This window comes from Rhinolophus ferrumequinum, chromosome 13 (assembly GCF_004115265.2).
Source record: "Rhinolophus ferrumequinum isolate MPI-CBG mRhiFer1 chromosome 13, mRhiFer1_v1.p, whole genome shotgun sequence".
Lineage (NCBI taxonomy): Eukaryota > Metazoa > Chordata > Mammalia > Chiroptera > Rhinolophidae > Rhinolophus > Rhinolophus ferrumequinum.
This window is the reverse complement of record NC_046296.1, coordinates 32,799,332-32,819,859: the sequence shown is the minus strand read 5'-3', so window position 1 is coordinate 32,819,859 and position 20,528 is coordinate 32,799,332. Positions and strand designations below refer to the sequence as shown.

General features: G+C 37.6%; 1 protein-coding gene across 1 annotated transcript in view; it reads left to right on the top strand.

Moving 5' to 3' along the window:
- The window catches only part of EML6 (EMAP like 6), a 240,439-nt gene that overhangs the window by 66,074 nt on the left and 153,837 nt on the right, over positions 1-20,528 (top strand). The gene's annotated exons all lie outside the window — the stretch shown is intronic.

The following is a 20,528-nucleotide window of genomic DNA, read 5'->3' as shown; positions in this document are numbered from 1 at the left end:
TTTGTCTGTCTTTCCACCTGCCAGACCACAGATCCCAGGAAACCTGGGTTTCCTATCCTTTGCCTGTCGGCCTGTTTATCCCCCATCCCCCCAAACCCCACGTGCGCGTGCGCCCACGCACGCACCATGCGCCTCTGCAGCCACGTCTACCCAGCTCCTGGCCCATCCCGGTGAAATCCCAGGCGGGTCCACAGCTTTCTGCCCACAGCCTTCTTCACTTCAAGTAAGTGGCAGTGCTTTGCCACATCCCAAGAAATGATTGTTTCCAAACTGCACAACTTTAGAATTTTGAAGTCTAATAGCATTCTTTGATGGCAAAATTAAAATAATATGTCAAATATTTAAAATTATTTATACTGATTCTGTATAATCTTTTTGTGCACATTAGAACTCTGTGAATTTAATCGGGTGGATAAGCATCATCAGTCTGTTCCCAAAAGAAGTACTCAATAAATATTGTTTATTTTCGTTTTCTTTGTTATATGAGGTAGAAATGTCTCTTTGGGATTTGAAATGGATGATAAATCCCTTTTCAAAAAAAGTTATTTTATGTAGATTTCGTTAAAGTATAATAAAATACTTTCTCTAAGCATTGTCAAAAACTTATATTAGTCTTATCAAATCCACTATTTCAGTCAACACAAGCTCATAACATTTGAGGTAATAATAATATTGAGTTAATAAGAATTGATCAATCCATATATGTTCATTATTTGAGGAAAAAATATATCATTGTCATTTCACAACATATCGTGATCTTCCTAGCTTAATGAGAAAGGACCTGCTCTGGAGCTAGGATGCCTCAGTGTGTGGTGAAAGTGTATGGGTTGAAAGAACAGTGCCCTACCATCTCCTGCAATCAGGAGGAGAGTATTTGATATGGAATAACTCATGAGGATATTTTACCACAAAGGAAAGAAGCAAACCCAGGAATGCTGAGGTCACTGTGAGTGACTGAGTAATAAAAGCAGGTAAGGCCGATGAGAATGAAGACAATGCATGTCCTCAGTTTAACTTCTCTCCAGACACCAGACTGTCATTTACATCCTGTCGCTAGACATATGAAGCTGCCTAAAACTCAATATATCCAAGATGGAAGTATGCATTAATTGAACAGTTACTCGTCAGACCCCACTGTGACTCAGGCGCTGTGAACACAAGAGGCATGGTCCCTGCCCTCACTGAGCCTGTAGTTCACCTTATCTCCCTTTCTCAGTTCCTTTCCAGTCCCACCTGGGAGCTATTCCGCTGCCCCATCAACTCCTCTCGCTATATTGTCAGTTGGCTGATCCCATCTTCTTGGTTGACGTCCCTATTCATCCTCTCCTTTGCATCCCTTCTAACACTGCACTGGGTCAGTGGCTTCCTAATAGCTTTCTTTTGAGAGCATTGTGGTAACACTTAACATGAGATCTACTCCCTTCACAATTTTTTAGTGTACAATACATTATGCAGTTAACACTAGGCACAATGTTGTACAGCAGAACATCTCTAGAACTCATTCATCTGGTGTAACTGAAACTTTGTACCTGTTGAACAACAACTCTCCATATCCTAATAGCTTTCTGAATGGCCCCAGCGTCCCCTCTCTTGCTTCTCTACTCTCCCATGCTTACTATTCAATACATGCATCCCCAAACTCATTGTATTTGCTTGCTTCTCTATGCCCTAAGGACACTTGAAATCACATAAAATTATAGACTATCTTTTTCATCAATATATACCCAGCACCTACCACAGTGGCATTCAGTATATGTTTGTTGAATGAATGAATGAATGAATGAATGAATGAATAAAAAACCAGTCTGAGTCACTTTGAGTAATGTGGTTTAGTAAATATAGTATGAGATTTGAATTCAAGTCCCCATCTTCCCTGTTCAGTGACCTAGGCCTCAATTTCCTTATATTTATAGTGGGTATATCAACACTATACCTTGTAAGGGTTGGTGTGAGGCTTAAATGTAGATAACATCACTCAAAAAAATTATTGAGTTGTTATTAATGTGCAAAACATTTTTTCAGTGGCTGCCTGCTTTCTAAATTGAAATTTGTCAGTGTAGTGTTTATGCTCAGCTTCAGTGATTTTGACTGTTCAGCTTCCCCTTTGTCTTTCATTCCTTCTGGCCTTTCCGCACACTTCCTGGACATTCTGGACAGTCCCTGCAGGTACATGCCTCAGCAGCTTTGCTTACCTCGTTCCTCAGCCTAGATTGTCTTCCTACTGTACAGCCTTCACCAAGTACAAGCCTTCTAGGTGCAGCTCAGGTGCCACTGGCCTGCAAACCCCTGCGTCCCAGTCAGATTGAATCATCCTTTTATTCTCCAGCACCATCATCGTCTTGATTATTTTTCCTTTTATTATACAATAACTGGTTCTTGTGTTGTCACTAAGGTTATTCACAGATATGCTCGTGCTCTCTCCTGTGTGGCACGCAGTGGGCTTGCACCTCCCCACCCACTTAGAGTTCGGTGTGGCCATGTGGCTGGCATTAGCTAATGATATATGAGTACTAGAAGTAACACATGTTGTTTAAGTTTTAGAAGCCAGTGCATACTTCACCATGTTTTGTTTCCTCTGGCATGTTCAAAATAGTAACCCTTCTACCAGCCTGGGTCCCTAAGAAAGCCCACCTGTTGATTCACGATGGCCGTAAGCCACTGAGACTGTGAGGTTTTTGTTTCCTGCAGCATAACCTACCCTATCTTATACAGCTGTTTATATTCCAGTCTTCCTCACTGGATTATAAATGCCTTAATGGCACGTCCTGCATCTAACTCATTTTATAACCGCACTCACTTCTAACCTCCCTGCACCTAGTGGGAGCTCAAAATAATTGTACTTGAATCTTCCTGGAATACTGGAGAAAGGAGATTGATTTAGAGAGAGCCAGGAGTGAATAATATTTTAGATAGACTACGCAGGACATGTTGGAATAAATATCCTATTTGAAAATCCAAGAAGGAAAGAAATTTGGGGAAGAGAGAGGAAGAGCTACAGGGTGTAGCCATAGAGATAGGTTAACTGCCTTGGAATCATGTCACCTCATTGACACTGTCACTGGGGAATGTCAACTTTGTGCCTTTCAGCACTGGCAAACAAGGTCTAGAAAGAAACTTGAAGCTTCACCTTTATCCCCACATATTTTTTATTAAGTTATAAAATATACATACCATATTATATTCTCATGCTTTTTATTTCTAAGTACATTTTTCATTCATAACTCAATCAGTGATTTGCAGTGAGTTTTAAAGTCATTCGTATGAATTAATACAGCATTGTTGTACTGATATCTTTTTCTAGATTTATTAATGAGATGTCTGTTTTAACATTAATTTATAGAGGTAATTTTTTAAAAATAAAGACACGCAAAAGACCTGAGTGATTCTAATTAGATAAATGTACAGTTTTAATAGGGCTAATAGAACTATTTATTTTTCTGACTTGAAAAGAAGCCTGATGGTGTATAGCACTTGACTTTGTCAATCAGTCATAGCTATGATTCACTAATGTACCTTCTGAGCAGCTGAATTTGGGCCTCCATGGCACAGTTCTGTAAGTCCACTTTTCCAGAAGAGAAAATACTTTCAGGGAGAAAAATCTGTTGCCCAACTCCTGCCCCCAGCATTACTCTCCATAGGAATTCACTTAGAGCTTCTCACTCTCTCTCTCTCTCTCACTCTTTCTCTCTCTCTCACTCTCTCTCTCCCTCACTCCTTCCCTCCCTCCGTGAACTGTATGTACATGGATCATATCTGTGATTGATAACTCCCCAGAAGATATGTTCTGTTAAAAATAATTTGGACATTTATTTTTAAACATCAATAGATTCTTAATTAGGAATCCAATTTATATTTTTAGTTAGAAATCTATTGTCTTTATTTCATTTAATTTCACTCCTGTATAGTATTCCATATACCATAATGCCATTATCCATTCTCTTGTAGGTAGACATATTGTATTGTTTTCTTCCTTCCTTCCTTCCTTCCTTCCTTCCTTCCTTCCTTCCTTCCTTCCTTCCTTCCTTTCTTTCTTTCTTCTTTCTTTCTTTCTTTTTTGTTTTTTTCTGGTACAGCTACACCAATTGTGGATGCAATCTCATTATATAATGTTGAGTGAAAGAAAGCAAGTCTTAGAAGAATACATATAATAACACACCATTTAAATAAAGTTCAAACAGAAACCTGCATACATGCATAACAAAACTAAATATTAAAAAGACTAGGTAATGATAAACACAAAATTCAGCATAATGGTGTGTTCATGGGGCAGGAGAAAGAAGTGATTGGAGAGGCACATGCCAGAGCATCATTGTTTGGTAATGTGTTTCTTAAACTCGGTGATGAGCTTATGGGTGTTCATTTTATTTTCCTTATGCCATATCTATATCTATATCTATGTATCATATATATGTATGATATATATATAACATATAATATATATGATATATATATCATATGTATATATGAGTGTATATTTGTATATATATGTTTGAAACATTTTATAATAAAAGAAAAAAGTTATTTTCTTTTGTATGCCATGTGCTCAACATCAAAATCATGGATTTGGTGCTAAAATAATCCTTTGACAAACTAGATTTTTAAGAAGACTTCTTAATTGGCTGTTAGCATTTTGTAGATACCAAAGGAAGGATGGTACAACTCAGGTAGGCAAACAATAGCCCACCGGCCAAGTCCAGTTGACTGCATGTTTTTGTTTGACCCATGAGACAAGAATTGTTTTATATTTTAAAGTTCACTTTAAATGAAAAAAAAATACAAAGAAGTATAATATTTTATGACACATGGCAATTATATGATCTTCAAATTTCAGTGTCCATAAATAAAGTTTTACTGGAACACAGATGTGTTCGTTCATTTATGTATTCTCCATGGCTAGTTTCACACTACCATGGCAGAGTCAAGTAGTTGCAACAGAGATTCTGTGGCCTTCAAAGACTAAAATATTTACTATCTGACCCTTTACAGAAAAAGTTTTCTGATCCCTAGTATAATGGAAAAGAAACTGATGATTAATTAGCTCTAAATTTTCAGAATTAGGCAAACCTCAGTTTGAATCTTTGCTCAACTTCTTACTCAATGGGGCTCTCTGATCCTCAATTGATATAAAAGAATATAAAAGAATATAAAAGAATAGTGAATGTGAAAATGCCTAGCAAACCACTGGCACATGTTAGGGACTTCATTAATTAATTGTTTATTTCCTTTTGAAGTCAAAATTTTGGCTTACATTAGCCCAAAGGATCAGAGCAAGACTTCTCTTTATTCTTTGCAGTTTGTATTAGTCACCCTTGGATAACTTGCATCTATGGACTGAGCTTAGACATTCTGAGCCTCAGTTTCCCCATCTATAAAGTGAGGCTAATAAAAACTCTCTTCCAAGGTTATGCTGAGAATTAGCAGTAACAATCCTTGTTACTGTTACTTGCTCAGATCCCTTGCTCACATCTGGTTATTTATATGGTAACTTTCTCCAGAGAATGTGTTGCTTACTTGAAATCCAGCCTTTTTCAGGCCAGCAGCAGAGCTGATCTAGAGGTCAGAAGCCTGAGTTTTACTAGCTCTGCCACTCACTGGGAAAGTCTGGGCACTTAACTCTTAACTACTCTGTGCCACATTTTTTTCATATTTGAAGAAGGACTGGATAGCTCCCTAGAAGAATTAAATAGCTCAGGACTTAGGTGTTAAAGGTATTACCACTATTCCATTAAAATGAGTCATGGATTAAAGAGTATGCTTTAGCCAGATTTCTTTTTCTTTCTTTTTTCTTTTTTTTGAGTACTTGTTTTAAAAATATGAATATTTCTTTTTTTTTTTTTACATCAAATGTGTCCCAAAGTAATTACTGTTTTCAGAAACCCCCACCACGTGGGTACTTTCATTATTTTTCTTAAAACTAGCGTGAACTGACTTAGAGGCTGGCTCAAGGACATATCTCTGCCCTGCCAGATGGTAACTTCTCTCATGTGTCTCTTGGCTCTTGCCACAGACATGCATTCCTTGCACTCTCACTCCAACCCCTGATTTATTAGCTATTTGGGTTGGTGGATGGGTTGGATAGATGAACCACCATTCTGGACAGAGTACAATGCTTTTGGTCCCCAAGCAGGTTTTTGTTGTTGTTTTTTTTTCCTCAGTAGATGAAAACAGATATGGGGGATGAGAGAGGAAGAAGAGGGTGTTACTTACCTCTACATAGCAGAGGTGTAGGGTCCTCAGCCCCAGCCCAGCTAGACCCTCTTAGGAATTCAGTTTAATCACATATGCAAAGCCTCTAGAACAGGAGCTGGCAAAGAAAGGACTCCCATTGCATTAAAGGTTAAGAGCTGGAATAGTTATCCTTCTTGTACTCAATTTCCTTCAATTTACTGGATTTCTCTGAAAGTTTCTCATTAGAGTTGGAAATCATTTTCTATGACATGTCTGAGAATATGAAGTAATGCAAGTGGCCTAGGTCAGCCTGGGCACTGAAGTGCTACATACATGAATTCTCATCACCAGAGGAATACTGATTTTAAATACTGGGAATTTATTCATACTTGACTGCTCAGGGTGATGTCAGGATTGAAGAGGACCTGACTCCATCCCTCTGCTCTAAGGAAAGCATGCTTGTCTTTTTTGTTTTTGATGGAATAATAGACTATAGATAAAGCTCTTTTGCCCCATGAAACCATTTGTGCTGAACTAAAACACAAAAGAAAATCAGTGACCTTGAATTAGGCTTGTTTGCAATGTTCTTGGCTTTCAAAGACTCTTTGTTTATTTCTGTTTAATATTTTTGCTGTATAAACTATTGTAAGGGATCCAATATGCAGTTTTTAAAACAATATCACAACCATGATTATTTTCTTGTACCTAATTTAGTTAGAAATGTGTGAAGCCCTATGAATTAAAATATTATACCATCATTCTTAGAATGGCATTTCTCAAAATTGGATTTTTTTTTTATTGGGGAACAGTGTGTACTTCCAGGACTTTTTTTCAAGTCAAGTTGTTGTCCTTTCAGTCTTAGTTATGGAGGGCACAGCTCCGCTCCTGGTCCAGTTGCCATTGCTAGTTGCTAGTTGCAGGGGGTGCAGCCCACCATCCCTTGTGGGAGTTGAACCGGCAACCTTTTGACTGAGAAGACACGCTCCAACCAACTGAGCTATCTGGGAGCTCAGTGGCAGCTCAGCTCAAGGTGCCGTGTTCAATCAAGGGGTGGAACCCGCCATCCCTTGCAGGACTCAAGGAATTGAACTGGCAACTTCGTGGCTGAGAGCCCACTGGCCCATGTGGGAATCAAACTGGCAGCCTTCAGAGTTAGGAGCATGGAGCTCTAACCGCCTGAGCCACCGGGCCATCCCTGGAGAATTTTAAATATTTTGAGGGAACTGTCAATATTGAGTACAAATGGCATTATTCATGATCTTTCTTGTCTGCAGAGTTTGTGACAGGAATTATGTGCATGAAAGGTTCCTATATCCTTTCATGTATCCCTTCATCTATCTTACTCTTATTCAAATATTGGGAGCTACGTGTGTGTTTACTTATTTACTCATCCAACAAGTATTTATAAAGTATCCATTAGATGCCATGCACTGTGCAGTTTCAGTGACATTGATGAAAAACTATACTAAAATCCCTATCCTCTTGTAGCTAACATCCTTTAAAAATACTAGTAGAATTAGAACTAATGATCCCAGGAAGAGAAAGAATGAGAAAAAGATAATAATTTCAGTTTTTATTTTCCACATCTAAAAATCAAAGTAACTACCTTATTTGGTATTTACTGTTTTAAATTCAGGTCAGTTGGTAATGAGTAATTTTGGTTGTCATACTGAAGGACCTTGTCACTTATAGCTACTATTTATCGAGTTCTCACTATGTCCCAGATCCTGTGCTAAGTGTATACATTTACCCCATTTGGCAGATGATAAAATTGAGGTCCAGAGACATAACTTTTGACCTTCTTGCAGTCAGTAAATGGTAGAGATGAGATCACAACCAAGTGCAAGTCTATAGGACGCCAAAGTCAGAATTCTTATCCATCACACCTGTTCTCTCTAACCAGGATCACAAATCAGGAGCAGAAACCAGTGAAATTACAAAATGTACTCAGAACAAGATCCCAGATGATGGCCAAATCCAGAAATCACAGAGTTCTCAAAAACAATGATCTAGATATAAGTCAGGCATCAGAAATAAAAGATATGAAAATGAAATTTGATTCAACCAAGCCTGGATTGAGTGTTTCCTGTGCAAGGTGCAGAGCTACTATGCAGTATGTGTGTGGATGAGAGCATGTAAGCCTGTGTGTATGAGGGTAGGTGGATGACTGTGTGTGAAGGGTGAGTGTGCATGTGTAAGTGTCTGTGTGTGTGCTTCTGTGTGTGAGGTGGACGGTGGCATTGTGACATAATAATAAATCAGACTATTTGTTCTTGTAGTGCTCACAACATGAGAGATACATGTTCAAAACAGGCCTGATTATGATTCTAGGTCGTCTTTGATAAATGCAGTAAAGGATTACAGAGTGATTTCTAAACTCTAGGAAGGACCTAAGCCACAGCAGTGGTAGTGGGATTGCAAAGAAGGGACAAACTTCGTATTTTTAGTAGTGTGCAAGATCAGATGTCTTGAACCACTCTCCCCCTGAGAACAATTAAAAATGCTGAATAAAATATTTAAAATATATTTTAAAATTCATTTTTGAGCTGGTAAGTGAAGGAATGCTTAGAGGCCAAAGATGACGTGAAGGTTGAAACCCAGAAAGATTAGTCATGATGAAGATTGTCTTTGCTCTGGGGCATGTGCTGAATTCTGATGTCCTTGAGCTTCCATCTGGATGGCCTCATGGGATGTAGGGGACAGGAGACAAAACAGGGCATCTAATGGTAGATGCTGGTATACTTAGAACCCCCAAAACCTGGACCCACATTGCAATAGTGAACTATGAAAAACAAAACAACTCCCTTGCATACGGGGTTAGTGAGGAAGAGGGAAATAAAATTTCCTTGAAAATTCATGATCACAAGATGGAAAAAGAACTAATTAAATAAACAGCAGATTAATCACTATTGAAGAAAGATAGTGAAATGGAAGATATATCTGAATAAGTTGCCTGAAGCAAAAAGATTTAAGAATATGGACGATAGTGTGAGGAGGAATATTAGAATTTTGTATCTGGTGAGACTCTTTCAAGAACAGGGAAAAAAGGGAAATAAAATTTTTTTCAGACATCCACTAAACGAATGTAAGAGATATACTTCAGGTGATAGAAAAATGATCCCAGATGAAATGTCTGAGAGGCAAGAGAAATGTGAGCAGAGTAACTGGTGAATGTATAGCTAACTAATCTAAACACTGGCTACATGAATTAATAATAATGTCTAATTTGCATGTTTAAAAAAACCAACTAAAGTAATGGTAGCCTTATTGTGTGATCCAGGAAAGATATGAGTTAAAGTGATTTCAAGTTCTTACATAGTTAAGGAGGAAGGTACAGATAATTCTTAACTTCAGATTTTTGTAAGAATGCATATTAACATGTCTAGAGCAATCACTAAAAGAATAGAAAAAGAACCAACAACTTATAAACCAGTAGAATGGAAAAACTAGAATGAGAAAAAAAATCAAAAAAGATTTTTAAAAGGGAAGAACAACTAGAAAAGAACAAAAAGGATAAATAATGCATAAAATAAGTGGTAAAATAAATCCAAACAGTTCATGATTACACCAAATACAAATAGACTGAATGAACTCTCCAGTTAATAGATGCAGATTTTCACTTGGGATTTAAAAAATCTAGCTATATCCTTTTGCAAGAGACACTTCTAAAGGTTCAAAACACAGAAAGGTGGAAAGTAAAAATATAGGAAAGATACACTGGACAAATTCTAGCCAAAAGGAAGTTGCTATAACTCAATACCTCATAAAATAGGATTCAAAACAATCAAATACTAGAGATAAAGAGAGTAACTACATGATGATAAAGTTATTTAAGAGGAAAATAAGAAATTCTAAGCTTATATGTACCTAATAACATAGCCTAAAAAAAAGCAAAGCAAAACTCAGCAGAACCATTTGGCGGAATTGATGCATCTGCAATCAGTGGGAGATATTGGCACTTCTTTCTGTGGTAGATAGGTCAAGCAGTCAAAAAAAATCAGCAAAGGAAGGGACAGATAGCTCAAAAGACATTTCAGAGGTTGGATGTATTTTGAGAGCCCTGTCGTTGGGAAGGTGTTCTTTTCTGGTAGAGCAGAGTCCAAGCTGCAACTAGTTCTTGCCCTGAGAGCCAGGTTTGATAGCACCCTGAGCATCTGGTCTCCTAGGGCAGAGGTGCTGCGCACTTGCTCAGCACTTTCTTCTGGAAATCACCCCTTTCTCACCAGACCCACATGAAAAAGCCAGTCTGCTCCTCCTGGCCTTTTTTTGCCTGGGCCTCTGGGATCACAGAGTCAAGCTTTACTGTAGGACACAGGTGGTTTGAAGATGGATGATCCTGAACCCCATTTTGATCTTTCCAGCTGTTGTCCACAACTGCATAGAAGGTATCTGCAGTGATAAGAAGTAGTGGCTGGGGGCAGGGAGGGGGGATGGGGATCACTGTGCAAACGTCTCTACTTAGTGAAAACATAGCTGCTCTTACACATACGGCATCTTAAAAAGATTTTAATTAGTTATTTAGGCCAAGTTCACCATGGTCGTTCCAGAATGATAGATTCCCAACTGTTTAGAATTGAGGGTGGTGGTCAAGAGTAAAGCATTGACTTCCGGTTCTGGCAACATTTAGGATTGAGGTGACACAAACACCTGCCTTCCCACCCTCCTACCCCCAGTGTAAAGACAGAGAAAACCTTGAAAGGGAAGGAAAGAATGGAAGGAAGAGGAATACAATGAAAACAAAGGAAAGAGGAGGTGCTAGTAACCAAGAGCCAAATACAAAACCAAAGCTCTAAGTACAAGAGTTACTGCAGTGTGTTACCCCTAGTTCCCGGATGCTCGGGGGTTGATTTTGGAAGCAACAGTTTCATCAGTCTATCACAGTCTGACCATAGTCCACAAGTCAGTTCATTAGATATGCAAATCTGACCTTTATTAGGAAAGAGTGTGGCTTCAGCTCAACTTAATGATTACCCTTAGAATATACTTAAGGGGTTGGAGGTTGAGAGTGGCAATAAAATGTTAGGTTCTTTTCTAGGTTCTTTCTTTGCCTCATACCTTCATCAAGCCTCCCAGACCCTCCTTTTGCATCTCCAAGGCCCCAGTTACCATTTACCTTAGACACCAACTGGTGAAGTGATTGTATTAAAGTTGCAGTTGACAATGCTTTGGCGAATACCTTGAATTTTGACCCAGCTGGTTAGAGAATTGGTAAGTCAAAGATTAACTCTGCATAGTCAAAGAATCAAAATAATTTGAAGACTGTCATTTTAAGGCACTCTCACAAAACTGTGAACCTCTGTAATTAAAAAAAAAAATCAACACTGGCTACTTTTCCATTTAGGTGACCATCCCCATGGAGGAAGGACTTCCAGGGTTCTCATCTTGGAGTATTATAATCTCATGGCTGTGAAATATAGATGGTTACCTCTCCCTGTGTTTCTGTCTAGCCACAAATGGAGCACCATCTGAAATGTATGATGTAGAACATTCTGAGGAAACGGAAATGATGAAATCACTTTGAATTCAACAGCAGAGCAACAGGACTTGAAATCTTGTGGCTCAGTTGGCATGGTGTTGCATAATTGTTAGGCTTGGGTTCCATCTTTCAGATCCCTTGAAAACGTAAACTAGCAAACTAAGACTTGCCATGAAAATAATTGCATGCTATTCTACAACAGAGGTGGAATATTCCAAGAGCAGAACAGATAGAGGTAGCAACATTTTGCCATCTGGCAAAGTCACTAGACCAGATGGATTCACTAATGACTTCTCTAAAGTATTTAGTCAGACCTTACTGAAACACATGACTGGCATATTTAATTATCCTAAATTAATGGGACTTCTGCCAAATATAACCCTCAATGCTTGAGTCATGCTCCTTGCTTAAAGAGTAGAATAGAGATGAATAGCTTCAGAAAGCTGGGTTCCACATAGACCCCTTATTAATGAACCTTTTCATTAACAAATTATTGTGTTACAGTCTTCAAGCAGTATTTCTCCTTTTTCAAAGACTGGATTGTAAGAATAGCCATGCTGATTAAATTCATTTATCAGTAGCATTTATACTTAATGAGAACATCTGGGGGTTGATCAATCTGATACATATAGTCAGTTATTAGACATCCCTTCCTACATTCTTCCTATGGAAGACTCCTGAACCACCAGACACGGTCTTTTTGTTTTTGTTGTGTTTTTTTCCCCCTAGTTAATCAATTTTCATTTCTCTTTAACTATTTTTTTGTTTTAATTTTTATATTTGTATCAAAGCAATATTGACACACAAATCAAAAAATCAAATCAAAAATTATAATGAAAAACTGCCCCTGCTCCATCCTTTCCCACCCCCAATTTGCTTTCCAAAGGAACGCTTTTAATTATTATGATTGTTCTTTCTGGTGCTTACCTCCACATCTTGAAACATTATGATTAATTGCTATTTCTTGACTTATCTATTTTAGACATGATTGACTTTCTTTAAAGATACTCATACTTAAGAATGTAGCTTTGCAACTTACACATAACATTCTTACATCCCTTCCCTTTTCTTCCTCAAGGGGGTATTTCATTATTTTTAATTCCTCTAACATCTACCTTTGTAGCTTTACATTATACTTTTATACCTTTATTTTTTGGGTCAACTATAGACAGTGGCTCTTGGATCTCAACTTTCTATGATGAAGATATTAGTGACGTGAGTATTCTACTGAATCTCTTTCACTTACTATATTTTTGAGATTCATCCATGTTGTTGAGTGTATTAGTAATTCTTTCCATTTTATTGCTGAGAAAAATTCCATTGTATGAATATATAATAATTAGTGTATCCATTTATCTGTTGATGGACATTTAAATTATTTCCAGTTTTGGGCTATTATAAATAAAGCTGCTATGAACATTTGTTATAAGTCTTGTTTTAAACATATCCTTTTATTTCTCTTGGGTAAATATCTAGGAGTAGAATTGCTTGGTTATATAGTAGGTGTATGTTTAACTTTATAAGAAACTGCTGAACATCTTTCCATAGTGACTTATTGTTTTACATTCCCTTCAGCAATGTATGTGAATTCCAGTTGCTCCACATCTTCAGCAGCACGTGGTATTGTCAGTCTTTTAAATCTTAGATGTCTTTGACAATGTTAAAGTCTTTTAGCCACATTTTAAGTTGGGTTGTCTTCTTACTATTAAATTGTCAGCATTTAAAAATACATTCAGGGCCGGCCCGGCGGCTCAGGCGGTTAGAGCTCCATGCTCCTAACTCCGAAGGCTGCTGGTTCGATTCCCACACGGGCCAGTGGGCTCTCAACCACAAGGTTGCTGGTTCAACTCCCTGAGTCCCACCAAGGATGGTGGGCAGTGCCCCCTGCAACTAAGATTGAACGCAGCACCTTGAGCTGAGCTGCTGCTGAGCTCCCGGATGGCTCAGTTGGTTGGAGTGCGTCCTCTCAACCACAAGGTTGCCAGTTCTCTTCCTCGACTCCTGCGAGGGATGCTAGGCTGTGCCCCCTGCAACTAGAAAACAGCAACTGGACCTGGAGCTGAGCTGCACCCTCCACAACTAAGACTGAAAGGACAACAACTTGAAGCTGAACGGCACCCTCTACAACTAAGATTGAAAGGACAGCAAAACTTGACTTGGAAAAAAGACCTGGAAGTACACACTGTTCCCCAATAAAAGTCCTGTTACCCTTCCCCAATAAAAAAAAAAAAACTTAAACAAACAAACAAACAAACATTCAGGTACAAGTCCTTCGTGAATTTTTTTTACTAATCTATGGCTTGCTTCTTCATTTTCCTAATGGTGTCTTTGAAAGAGGAGTACTTTTAATTTTGAAGTCCAATTTATCAACTTTTTTTCTCTTATGGCTCATGCTTTTTGTTTCTTCTCTAAGAAACCATTGTCTTTCAAAGGTCACTGAGGTTTTCTCGTGTCATTTCTATCAGTATTTAGTTTTAGCTCTTACATTTAGCTCTCTAGTCATTTGAGATAATTTTTATAACTAAGAGATAAGTGTTGAGGTTCATTTCTTCCCATATGGATGTCCAGTTGTTCCAGCACTATTTGTTGAAAAAACTTTCCTTTCCTTTTGAGTTACCTTAACACCTTTGTTGGAAATCAGTTGACCATATAAATGTGCATCCATTTCTGGACTCAATTCTGTTCCATCAATATATATGTCTATCCTTATACCAATACTCTACTGTCTTAATTCTGACTCCTTTTTATAAAGGTTTCATGCAGAACTTTCCCTTCTATTAACATTTATTCTGATTGATTGATTTCAGTAGTTAACTCCAGATTCTCTCATTGTCAATCATGACGGGGTTAGATTTCCAATCTCTTGTTCTTGCATTGGATTCTTTCTCCTTAGGATGACTTCTTTAGATAACCAATCTCATTTATTTCGTGTGTGTGTGTGCGTGTGTGTGTGTGTGTTTTACCAGTTTAATTCTCAGATGATAGTCTTATTTTTTAATTTGGAGGTTAGTTCACAATAGCTCTTAATGTACATTAGCTTCATGTCAATTCTTTGGGGCGAGGGACAGATTTCACGTATGTTTTTTTGAGCAGATTCTATCACATGGCAATTAATAGATAATAACAATACCACCTATATAGTGTTCACTGTGTTTTAAGCACTATTATTTTAATCAATGCTTTAGAATTTATTAAATCCTGTATAATACCTACCTTCTTTCAGGTAGGTAGTGTTCTTATTCCTATTTTATGGATGAAAAACTGAGGCACACAGAGGTTGAATCATTTGCTAAAGGTGATTTGTGTGAAACTATTATACACCAGTAAGTAGAGGAGATATGCTTCAGTGATATAGTAACTATTTAACAACTAACTCTCCAAAAGGAAAAATGTAGACATATATTAGGTTGGCGGGAAAATACTTGCGGTTTAAAAGTTTAAAAATAATTGTAAAAACTGCAATTACCTTTGCACTAACATAACACATTTATAGTTTGTTACAGATTTTACTGACATAAATTATGTGTAGTACACAATTTACAAATAATAAATTATATAATACTCTTTATTGTAAATTCCACATAGCCAATCAGTTCTCCTAGAAAGCTTTCATTGATTTTTGCTGAACTCTTATATCTGTGGCCAACCTATGGTTGCAATTCAACCATGATTTGACAAAATGAGACGAGGAATGAGTGCTTGATTACTATCTAGTTCAGAAAAGACGTTCCTCACATCATTGATAAATGAGTGTAGTTCTGACATGAATGTTGGTTAATGTTTTCATTTGTATTAATAAGGCAAAAGTGAGACAACAAAGACATATGTCAGAACTGATCACATCACTGGTCAATGATGTGAGTGACTTTGCTGAACTGGATGATACTTTTTGAATACTTCTCAATTTGTTTGTTTTGTTTTCTTTCTTTCTTTCTTTCTTTCTTTCTTTCTTTCTTTCTTTCTTTCTTTCTTTCTTTCTTTCTTTCTTTCTTTCTTTCTTTCTTTCTTTTGTACTATTCACAAAGTAGCAGGTATAGACATGACACACTTTTAAGTTTATACTGCATTAACATTTTACTCTTCTATGTCTTAAGTCTAGACAATCAACAAAACAGTGAATCAAGCCCTGATTTGTAGCATTTGTTGATTTCCATGATGTTAATTCCGCCCCCCCATAGCTGATTTCAAACCAATAATGTGACATCATTGAAAACAGTTGGAAAGAGATGTGCAGTAGCACATCATTCTATAGCATTTCTGTCATACAGATAGGATAGCAATAAATAACCACAAGATGATAGATAATAGTAAAATGTAGTAAAATAATTAGGAAGTGATACATTTTAGTATATATTACCTTTGTTTTTAATATGCTTTATTTAGCTGTAAGTTTATGTAATTTAATTTTTAACCATGGCCATACTTAATAACTGATTCACAAAACTGCTAAAATGTAACAGTGCTTGCTGGTAGTCCAAGCTGGCTCTAGCATGCCATTGCATGCTTTGATCCCAGGCAGCCAAACCACTGTGCTCTTAACCAATCTATTATGTGGTATTAAGGTATTGTCAGAATATAGTTCTGTACCAATACAGGTATGGAAATACTCAGCATGCAAGATATGTTACATTTCTTTATTTTTCTAAATGCCGTTCATTCTCCTTAGATGTACCACTCATCAAGGTTGTTGATGAGGAGCCACTGTTCAGCCATGATTATACAGGTACTCTTGGACTTACACAGTCCAGGAACATGGCAATGGACTCTGGTGGCTGTGCACACGGCCATCACTTCCATACCTCCTGCCCAGGCCCACGTGGAAGGCAGGGCCCTCTTTATGGTGTCAGATGAGATCACAGTCCCCGTGAGGGTACTCCAGTGTCAAGTATAGCTCTGGGGACCAGGGCTGCAACACAGCTATGCCCATCTGAGGCTGCACTACCTCCAGGCCACTGTGTTCAAATAGAGTCTTCCTGTGTGTTTTCTTCCTCACAGGTGAACATCACTGAAGTTAAGCCATTCCCTCTCTAGTCCAGAAAGCAGCAGCCTCCCCCGCTGTCCTCAGACAGTCCAGCCTAATCACGTTGATGCACTTATGCCTCCAACACTGGAAAAGTTCTCTCAGGGTTATCTTCAGGGAAGGGAAGGAGAAGGCTTTCATACTTTCCTGGTATGGCTATTAAAAAAACAACAACAAACTAACAAAAGTTATTACCGAAAAAAGTCACTAAAGCAACCTGAGCAAAATTGAAATGAGGCTTTAAAACATAAAGTCAGAATCATGAACATTTTTTAAATGCTGCAGTTGGAACATGTACTCAAATATAATTTTTGCCTTCAGGAATCAAAAATGATAGTGCTGATTGTTTAACCTCATAAGCAAAGCTACCTCTTACCACGACCCTATGAATTCCCGTCTTCTCCCCACACAACATATTTGGAAATCTTCCTGATCTCATCTAACATCAGAAAGACATGGTTATGCCCTCCTGGCATCCTGGAGAAACAAATCAATTCCTTCTCCCAGACAGGGTGATGAAAGTCCTTTTCTGCAGTGCTTTCTATTGCTATGGTAACAGAAGATGGGATTTCTCCATGGAACTAGATTTTATATATACACAGAGAAAAGCAGTTCTTTAAAAGCTTGATCCCTTTTTTGTTGCCATGTGTACAATACAATCAATGCAATAAACTGAGCACCAAAAGAAAAACCGAATGATACCAAACCTTTATATGTAGGCATGGCATGAGACCTTGTACAGAGACCCTCAGTGAAAAGGAGTCAATTTTAAAAGTTTTATTATCATGACATTGCTGTTGTAACTCTCATAAATTCCAAAATTTGCCCAGTGTAAGTTTTCTTAGAAAAGCAAAGAAGAGATTTAGATTCATGGACTCTCAAATAGCAGATAGACTTGAAATATAAGTGAGAGGTATCAATACTTCCAGTCACAATACTGCCAACACTACGATGTGGGAAAGATGACAGGAAGCCCAGAGTAGAACAGATATTTTGTGTAATGGTGGTACTTCCCACTGTCATAATTTTCTTCAGGGAAGGACACAATAGTTGGTCATTTCTCTTGAAACCTCATCAGAAGCAATTCAAGGGGCATGATTCTTTCCATCATGGCCCCTTAATAAGATAAGGGGACCCATCCTCTTTTAATCTATTGGTTGATTTAAAGGCATTACTGTAGGGTAGCTTCTTAGGCTCAGGATGACTCTGTGAAAGGAGCAAAGAGTAGTTTTGAAGTATTGCAGTAGCAGGTGGATTTGGATTTATATGAAATATATATATATATAGATATATAGATACATATAGATATATATATCTGTCATTTAAATGCTTCTGAGCTAAAATTTCAAAGGATGTTTTGGGATTAGATGAAAGCAGATCTTGCTCAAAATGACTTTTTATGAAATTCTTCAATTCCTAAATGAAGAGATGTGGAGGGAAGGGAATAGATACTTAGATGGTAGCTTCAAACCTGCTTATTAAATAAATAAGTGCTTCTGCAGCTGCCTTATTACCGATCCCTTATATTATGCTCTTGCAAATCCAATGATTCAAGTCTCTACCCCCGCTTATGGGCTTTAAAAAGTGCTGTTGAAATGATCTGACATATTTACAATGAAAGTAAATGCTACTTGGCTATGCTATAGAAGACACACTGATGCTGTCATTCATTCTGTTACCAAGGTGAAAGCACTGAAGTTTCTGGAAAGCTGATGGGAAAGTAACAGTTGGCAAAGTGAATAAAAGGTGTCCTCTGTTTTCCCTATTCTTGACATGGACATGGATATATAGGAACATTGAGTCGTTTTAAGCAATCATGTTACATGCAAGCCAGAGACATGAAGTCAGAAACTCTTAGCTCATAAAAAGAAAAATAGATAATTTGGTTAATGTATTCAGATGGCAAAGGAGGAACCTGGATCAGTGGGGGAGCACGGGCTGGGAAGAGATGATTTAAAGAACAATATAAAGCAACTTCTGGCCAAAAAAAAAAGTCCAATGTGAACTTTTCAATAAATGTGATAAATACATAGACTTTAATATGAATGAAAAGAATAATAACTGGAGTAAAAATACTTCAAATCCTCGATGGGATATTTTTGGGTCACCCTGCTAATTGAGTAATTTAGATAAATTATTTTGAAATCCTCTTTAAGGATTTGTTGAAAATTGTCTATTTCACTTCCCCCCTTCCTTCAACGAACTGAGAAAAGTCAGGAATCATGAAATTATAGTAAGAACAATGGCTTGGAACAGCAATTGTTTTTTTGTGTGGGGTTTTTGTTGTTGTTGTTGGTTTTTTTTTTTTTTTTTTGTTTTTTAGTTTTGGGTGCTTCTGTATCCTAGAAATCTACTCAAGCACTTTTAAATAGAATCTGTGATCATAACAAAACAGGTTCATTATGTCTCTTGAAAGTGTCTCTGACCATCTAGGGGAAATATGCTCATTCCTCTTTATTTTCCAGTCCCTGCAGAGAACGTGTTACCTGTAATAGGGGTGAGAGGCAATATGGCGTCCAGGATTGTTGGCATCATTTGTTACCTCTTTAGGAAGCACCTTGTTAATGCTTCTTCTGCCATATGATGTACCAGGAACTGTGTACAGAGTGATGGAAATAGCCCCCGCCCCCCCTGGAGCATACAGTCTAGTCAAATCCTCTTCTCCATAGCTCTTAGGACTTCAGGCGTGATGCTAAACTGAAGACTCTCCTTGGTTTCCCCAATAAAACTTGGATGAAGTTAAGGCCATTTTCCCCCAGGATCAGGCTCGTAGGCTTCAAACTCTAATGTTGCCAAGCTCTGTGAGTTATAAATCCAGCTACCCAAGTAAAAATTTTCTGCTTTGACATGCTCAAGCTTTTCCTTAGCCTCAAACATCCTATACGTTTCTCTTTCTCTCTCCCTTAACTATCCCTGAACTCATCCTCTCCATCCTCTTTACTAATCTTACCTCACTATCTCTCACCTCGTCCCTAACTAGCCTCCCTGCCTCTTCTCCTAACACCCCTCATCCATTTGGCCTTCCCACTGTGCCTCACTGCTGCTAGGGTTCCCTTCCTAAAATATGAAAGTGCTCATGTTGTATCCTGCTAATAATTGTCATTGGTACCCTAACTTCTTGGCATTAGAAAAAGGTCTTTCGTGGCTGCCCCAGCCTGTTTGACCCATTTCATTTTCTGTAAGACTTTGGACATTGTCTTTTCCCAGGGATGCTCTTTGCACCTTGTCTTTCATATAAACTCATATTTTTTTCTTTTTAAAATATTGGTTTTTATTATTAAATATCAAGCATATCAAAATGTGTGAATGACCATCACTCAGCTTTCACGAACCCAAACCTTTTACAAATTACATTTGTAATTTTTTAATGGAGTAACACATTACAGATACAATTAAATCCTCCTCTGTGTACACCTCAACCTCATTTTCCTCCTACCTCTCAAGAGCTAAACAAGCCAGATTTTGGTTTATCATTCTCCTACATGCCTTTACACTTCTTGTATATGTGTATATATCAGTCTTTGTTTTGCATGTTCTAAAACTACTAACTCTTATCACATAGCATATATCACTTGGCCATTTTAACTCATTTTTGAGATGTAGTCAAGTTAATACACATTGTATTAATTCACTTTAATAGCCAATTAGTACAAATATACCACAATTTATCCATTTTCTAATGGACATCGGGTCCTGATTTTTACAATTAAAAGCAATATTGTAATGAACTTTCTGTACATATCTCCTTGAGTACACATGCCATTTCCTGTAGAATGTAATATTCAGAGACTGGGTTAGTGTATAAACATCTACAAGTAAATTAGTTGTTGCCAAATCGCTCTCCAAAGTATAACTTAAATTTAC